The sequence below is a fragment of the Penaeus monodon genome, chromosome 43 (assembly GCF_015228065.2).
Source record: "Penaeus monodon isolate SGIC_2016 chromosome 43, NSTDA_Pmon_1, whole genome shotgun sequence".
Lineage (NCBI taxonomy): Eukaryota > Metazoa > Arthropoda > Malacostraca > Decapoda > Penaeidae > Penaeus > Penaeus monodon.
The window spans coordinates 26,311,943-26,319,442 of NC_051428.1; positions in this window are offsets into that span (position 1 = coordinate 26,311,943).

Consider the following 7,500-nt stretch of genomic DNA (forward strand, 5'->3'; position numbering starts at 1 on the left):
CCCACCTCCCCCCATCCCCCCCCCCCCTTTCCCTGCCCCGTTCCCCCCCCCCCCCTTTCCCCTCACCCCCCGCCCCCTTTCCCCCCCCCCCTACTTCCTTTGACTTTCCATTTTTTCCCCCCTTCTTCACCCCCCTCACCCCCCACCTCCCCCCCCCCCTTTTCCCCCCCCCACCACCCCTTACCCCATCCTCCTTCCCCCCCTCCCCCCTCCCTCCCCCCCCCCCTTTACTAAAACCTCCCCCTTCCTCGCCCCCCCCCTTTTCACCCCCTTCTTCCTCCCTTTAACCCTCTCCCCTCCCCCCCTCCCCCCCCCTTTCCCCCCCTCCCCTCCCCTCCCCCCCCGAAAACCCGAGCGTGTCTGCGACGCCCCAAGTGCATTTCCGGGCGAATCTTTCCCCCAAAGATACGGGGGTGTGACTTTCAAAGGGGACTGTCCTTGGGGGGGACGAGGCAAAACTGTGGTACGTGGCAGTTCTTCTTCTTCTTTTTTTCTTTTTTTTTCTTCTTTTTCCCTTTTTCTTTTTTTTCTTTCTGCTTTTTTTTATTTTTTCTTTTTCTTTTTTTTTTTTCCCCTTCTTTTTTTTTTTCTTTTTTTTCCTTTTTCTTTTTTTTTTCCTTTTCTTTGGCTTTTTTTCTTTTTATTTGTTTTTTGGTTTGTTCTTGTTTTTTTTTCGGGTTACTTTTTATTCAAATTTTTGTTTTGGTTTTTTTTTCTTTTTTTTTTAATTCGGGTTTGTTCTGTTTTCTTTTTTCCGTTTTTGTCCCCTTTGTCTTTACCCCTTTCCCTTTTTATTTTTTTTATGAATCTTTTTCTTTATTCTGTTTTTTTTTTTTTTTTTTTTTTTGGGGGGGGGGTGTGTGTGTTTTTTTTAAATTTTGTTGTTTGGGGGGGGGGGGGGGGCGAAGCAAATAGCAGTGCGGTGTTTTTACGTCTGTTTTTTTTTGTTTTTTTCTGATATTGTTTGTTTGTTTTTTTCCTTTTTTTGTTTTTTCGTTTTTGTTTTTCTTTTTTTTGGTTTATTTATGTTTTTTTTTTTCTTTTTTTTTTTTTTCATATTTTTTTTCCCGGTTCTTTTTTTTTTTTTTCTGTTTTTTTTTTTTTTTTTTTTTTAATTTTATGTTTTTTTTTAATTTTTTTTTTTCTGTTTTTGTTTTTTTTTGTTTTTTTTTTGGTTGATTTTTTTTTTTTTTTTTTTCCCTTGCTTGTTTTTTTTTTATTTTTTTTTTCCCGCTTTTTCCCTTATTTGTTTTTGGGATTCGCTTACTAATCATATTTTTTTTTTGTTTGTTTTTGTTTTTTCTTTTTTTGGTTTTTGTTTTTTTTTTCATTCTTTTTGGGATTTTATTCTTTTCATCTATCTCTCTATTTTTTCTTTTTTCCTCCTTTCTTTTTTTTCATATTTTTATTTTTCCTTTAAAAAATCTTTTTTTATTTTGGGTTATTTTCATCTTTTTAGGGTTGCCAGGGGGATTTTTTGTTTTTGTTTTTTTTCTGTTGTTGTTTTGTACGTTGATCCAAAGATTTTTTTTTTTTCGGGTATGACAATATAAAAAATTTTGCCTTCTGTGGTGTTTTTTTTTTTATTTATTTTTTTTTTTTTTTTTTTTTTTTTTTTGTCTCTCTGCGTAAGAATTTTGGGTTTTTTGTATATTTGCATATTTTTTCCCATAAACAGCTGATCTTTTTAAAATATTTTTTCTTTTTTCCCCCTCTCTCTCTCCCCGTGACCCGCCTTTATTTCCTTCCCTTCACGCTTTCTTTCCCCTTTTTTTCCCCTTCCCGCCTTCCCCCTCCCTTCCTTTTTTCCCCCCCATTCTGGTTTTCCCCCCCCACCCCTTTTTTCCCTTTTCCCCCCCCTCATCTAACCCTTTTCTCTTTGCTTTTCCACTCCTCTTTTTTATATCTCCCTTTTATCTTTATTTTCCCCTTTTCCCTTTTCCCCTCCTCCCTTTCCCCCCTTTTTCCCCCCCTCCTTTCCCCTCCTTTCCCCCCTTTCACCTCCTCATTTTTCCCCATTTTCCCCCTTTTTCCCCCCCTTTAAACCCCCCCCCACTTTAAACCTCCCCTCCAAAACCCCCTTTAAAATCCTTCCCTTTCCCCTCGCCCTTTTTTCCTTTTTTTTCCCCCCATTCTCCTTTTTTTAACCCCCTTTTTTCCCCTTTTTCTTTTTTCCCCCTATTTCTCTTTTTCCCCCCCTTCTGTCTGTTTCCCCTTTTCCTTTCTCCCTTTCTCTTTTACCCTTTTCTCACCCCTTAAAAACCTTTTTATCCTCTCCCCCCAACCCCCTCACTCATTTAAACCCCCCCTCCCCTCTTTCCTCTCACCCCTTCCCTTTTTTTTTCCCCTTCCCTTTCCCCTTCCCCCCCTTCCACCCTTTTTTAAACCTTCCCCCCCTTTAAACCTTCCCCTCATGCCCTTCCCCTTTCCCCCTTCCCTTTCCCCCCCCCCCCTCTACCTCACTTTTCCCCCTTCTCCCTTTTTCCTTTTTCCCCCCTTTTCTTCCCCCTCCATCCCCCAAACCCCCCCTTTTTTATCCCCATTTCCCCTCCTTCCCCTTTTCCCTCCCCATCTTTCTCCTCCTCCCTCCTCCCCACCATCCCCCCCTCCCTTTCCCCCCTCCCCTCCACCCCTCCTCAATTCCCCTCCTCCCTACCATCTCCCCTCCCCCCACCCAACCCCCTTCTCCCACCTTCCCCCCTCATCCCCCTCCCCCCCCAACAGGAAAAAATTTCCGAAAGGGGCCCGCTGACTTGAAGACGGGGGTGGGGGGGCCCAATAAGTTAACACGGATGACAACCGGGCTTTAGGGGAAAACGGGGGGCCCACGGAGAAAGGGAAAACACGGCCCCCAAACTTTCGAAACCCCAAAACCAAAAAAGAACCCGTCGGGTAGTTGGGGAGAGGGAGGGGGGGTGGGTGAGGGGGGGAGAGGGAGAGGGGGGAGGGAGGGGGAGGGGGAGTGGGTGAGAGGGAGGGGGGGAAGGGGGGAGTGGGGGAGAGGGAGAGGGGGGAAAGGGGGAGAGGGGGGAGTGGGGGGGTGGGTGAGGGGGGAAGGGGGGGGCGGGGGAGTGGGGGGGAGAGGGAAGGGGGGAGGGGGGGGTGGGAAAAAGGGGTATGGGTTTAGTGGGGAGGGGGGGGGGAGAGTGGGTTAGAGGGGAAAAGGGGGGGGGAGAAGGGGTGAAAAGGGGGAGGGGGGAGGGGAAAAGGGGGGAATGGTAAGGGGGGAGGGGGATTGGGGGAAGGGGGAGGGGGGGGAGGGTGAAGGGAGGGGGGGGGGTTGATGATTTAGAGGGGAGAGGGGTGGGGGGGTGGGGTTGAAGGGAGCGGGGGGGGGGTGAGGGGGGAAAGGGGTTTTATGGGGAATTTGGGGGGGGGGGGAGGGAGAGGGGGGTGAGAGGGAGAAGGGGGGGAGGGTGAGTGGGTTGAGAGGGGAGGGGAGGGAGGGAAAGGGGGAGGGGGAGAGGGGGGTGGGGGAGAGGGGGAAAAGGGGGAGGGGGAGAGGGGGAAAGGGGGGGGGGAGCTTTGAAAAAAGGGGGAGGGGAAAAAGATGGGAAGGGGGGGGGGTGGGGAGGGGGGGGAAAAGGGGAAAAGGGGGGAAGGGGCGGGGTTTTTTGGGAGAAAAGGGGGGGGGGGAAGGGGGGGGGAGAAGGGAAAAGGGAGTTAAAAGGGGAAAAAAAGAGAGAGAGAGGAGGACAGAGAAAAGGGGGAAAAAAGAGAAAAGGAAAAGATAAGAGAGATTTTTAGAATTTGAGGAGAGAGGGGGGGCGAAGGGGGGAAAAAGGGAAAAGAGAAAAGGGGAGAAAAAGGGGAAAAGAGAGAGAGGGGGAAAGGGAAATGTTTAAAAAAGGCAGAAAAGGTTTGAAAAAAGAGGGCCAAAAAAGTGTTAACCTTTTTTTAAAACCCCTCAAAAGCAATTTAAAATTTGGGTGGGAATACTGAAATATTTTGTTCCCGAGGATTCCCCTTTCTGAAAAATCCTGGCCGAAGGAGGGGCGAACTTGGGGGGGCATCCGGGGGACGTCGAGTCCCCCCTTAAATTCGAACCCCCCCCCCCCTTGTTTTCCAAAGGCAAAAAACCCCGAATTTTCCCCTTTAAAAAAATTTTCGGGAAACTTGTAGGGTTTTTTTTATCCCCCCGTCAAAAAAAAAAAAAGTTTTTTCCTTTGGAGGGGGGGGGGAAGGGGGGGGAAAAAGGGGGAAAAGGGGAAGGGAAGAGGGGAGGGAGGGTTTGGGGGGAAAGGATAGACCCGAAAAGGGGGGAAAGGGGAAAGGGGAAAGGGGAAAGAAGGAAAAAAGGGGAGAGTAGGGGGAAAGAAAGAAGAAGGGAGACAAAAAAAAAAGTAAAAAGGGGAAAAACGGGGAGGGGAAAAAAAAAAAAAAAAAAAAAAAAAAAAAACAAAAAAAAAAAAAAAAAAAAAAAAAAAAAAAAAAAAAAAAAGGAAAAAGGGAAAGAGGGGGAAGAGGGGGTGGGGGGAAAAAAAAAAGTTTTTCCACCGGGGAAAAAAAAAAAAGAAAAAAAAACAAAAAAGGGGAAAAATTTTTATAAAAAACCAAAAGGGGTGGTAAAAAGGGAAAAATTTAAAAAAAAAAAAAAATGAGGGGGGGGGGGGGGTTAGGGTTTTTTTATGCTATTTAAAAAAATCTAAAAAAATTTGAATGGAAAATTTTTGGGAAAAAAGGCCGGGGCGGTTTGGTTTCAACAATTTAAAATTTAATTCAAAAATACCCTTTAAAGAAAACTGGGTTTTTTTTCTTCTCCTTTTTTTTCCACCTGTGCCAAAACATACAAAAAAATTTTTTTCGGGGAAAAAAACCAAATTTTTTTCAATTAAACTTGATTGGGGGAAAAACCTTTGGGGGGCGCCAAACCCGTTTTAATTCAATTTCCTGCCCCGGGGAAATCTTTTTTTAAATTTATAAAAACCTTTTTAAAAAATAAAAATTTTTTTTCTTTTCTTTTTTTTGAGGGAAAAAATTTCGCCATGAGTAAACAAAAAAAGGGTTTTTATGGAAAAACATTTACAAAAATTGAAAATTAATTATGCCTTTTGCTGGGATGAAAGGCCCAAAAAGGTATTCCTTTCGGAAGTAAATTTTTAAAACCCCCTTGGTAAAATAATTTTTCCCTTTTTTTTTTTTTTTTTTAAAAAATGGTTTAACCCTAAGTAAAAAAAACCAAACTTTTTATGAAATGAACAGGGGGAAATTAAAAAGAAAAAAATTAAAATTCCTTTTGTTGATGTTTGAAAACCCCAAAAGGTTTCTTAAAGGGGGGAAAATTTGGAAAAGGGTTAATTTAAAACCCCTTTTAAAAATTAATTGTTTTTACAAAAGAATTTCCGTTTTTTTTTTTTTTTCTTTTTTAAAAAAATTTTTTTGTAAAAAAAAATTTTTTAAAAAAATTTAAAAAATTTAAAAAATTTAAGGGTTATTTTAAAATATTAAAATTACGTTTATTTTGAACATTTTTTTGGTAAAAAAATATTTTAAAAATAAAAAATTGGGCAAAAAATTTGAAGTTTTTGGGTGGAACTTTTTTGAATTTTAAAAAATAAGGGAAGGATTTATAACCAGAAAAATTTAAAAATTTTTATTAGATTGCTTTAAAATTTTTGATTAAAGAATATTATATTTGGGGTTTTCTTTTGGGGGGGTTTGGTTGGGGAAATTTTTGGGGGGGGGGGGGTTGGTGGGGGTTTTTGGGGGGGAATTAAAAAGATTTTAGAGAAAAAGCGTAAAATATATAAAATATATAATTATTATAATTTTATAAGGATAAATTTTAAGATTTTAAATAATAGAATATGGTAGGTTTTTTTTGGTTTTGTGGGGGTGGTGTGGTTTTCGTTGTTGGGGGTTTTGGGGGGTTTTGGATATATATATATTGATATTTTTATATATGCATAGAAAATAATAGTTTATATAAGATTAATATTTTATAATTTTATTATATTAAAATATATATAAAAGGGGGTTAAAGAAATTACCCCATTTCCAATTTCTCTTTTATATATTATTATTTAAAATTATAAAAATTTTATTATATATAAAATAATATATATATATTAATACTTTTTTTTTTAATTTTAAATATTTTTTAATATTATTTTTTATATAAATAAAATAAATATAAAATTTTTAAAATATATATATATATAATATATACATATTATATAATATATTAAAATATATATTATTAATAAAATTAAAAAAAAGAGAGAGAGAGAGAAGAGAAGAGAGAGAAAAAGGGGGAGAGAGAGAGAGAGAGAGAGAGAGATAGGGAGAGAGAGAGAAGAGAGAGAAGAGAAGGGAGTGCATATATATTGGTAGGGTTTTGTAAAAAATAAAATTAACAATATTAACAGTTTATTTATATGTTATATATAATAATAATTTTATAATATATATAAAATATAATATATATATAATTTTATTAATATATATATAATGCGGTTGTGTTTTGTGTATATATTATTTTTAATTATAATTATATATATATAAAAATATATTATAATTAATATTTTTATATTATAATTATATAGTTTAATTATAAAAAATATATATATTTTATAATAATAAAAAAATCTTTAAATATTTTATATATATATATATATAAAAAAAATTTTTTATTGCGTGTGTGTGTGGGTGTGTTGGGGTGTGGTGTGTGTGTGTTTTGGTTTGTACATTTTATATGTATATTATATGTTATAATATATATATATTTATTATATAATAATTATATTATTTATAATATATAGGCTTCAAATTAATAATAAAATATAAATATAATTAAAATTAACATATAATATTATATATATATTTTTAATATATATATATAATATTATAAAAATATATATATTATATATATTTTTTATATTTATCACACCGCGCCCCCACAATACACACAAACACACCACTCACACAACACACACACCTCCCACACACACACACACCACACACACCACCACACACACCACACATATATATATATATTCCATATATAAAAACACACAATATTCACATATATAAGCTTGATATGTAGCGTATACCTATATTGCCTATAACCCCCTAAAAAAGAATAATTAGGCCCCCACCTTTTTACATTTGAAACAGAAAAGAGACAATATCAGCTGTTGAGAATATTTTGAGAGAGTCTCAACGAAATCAGCGATTTTCGTTCTCAGAATATTTTGCCTGTCTGAGAACGATCGTCGATACCGCTCATGTATCTTTATTCACCACACCAACACACACACCAAAAAACAAACACCACAAACACCACCCACAAAACACAACAACCCCACAAAAAAACCCCATACAATACACACCAACACACACACCCCACACAACACACAACACAACAACACACCACACCAACACATATATATTATATATATTTTTGTATTATATAATATATATATAATTATATTAATATTTATATATAATTTGTGTGTTGTGTGTTGTGGTGGGTGTGTGTGTGTGGTGTGGGTGTGTGTT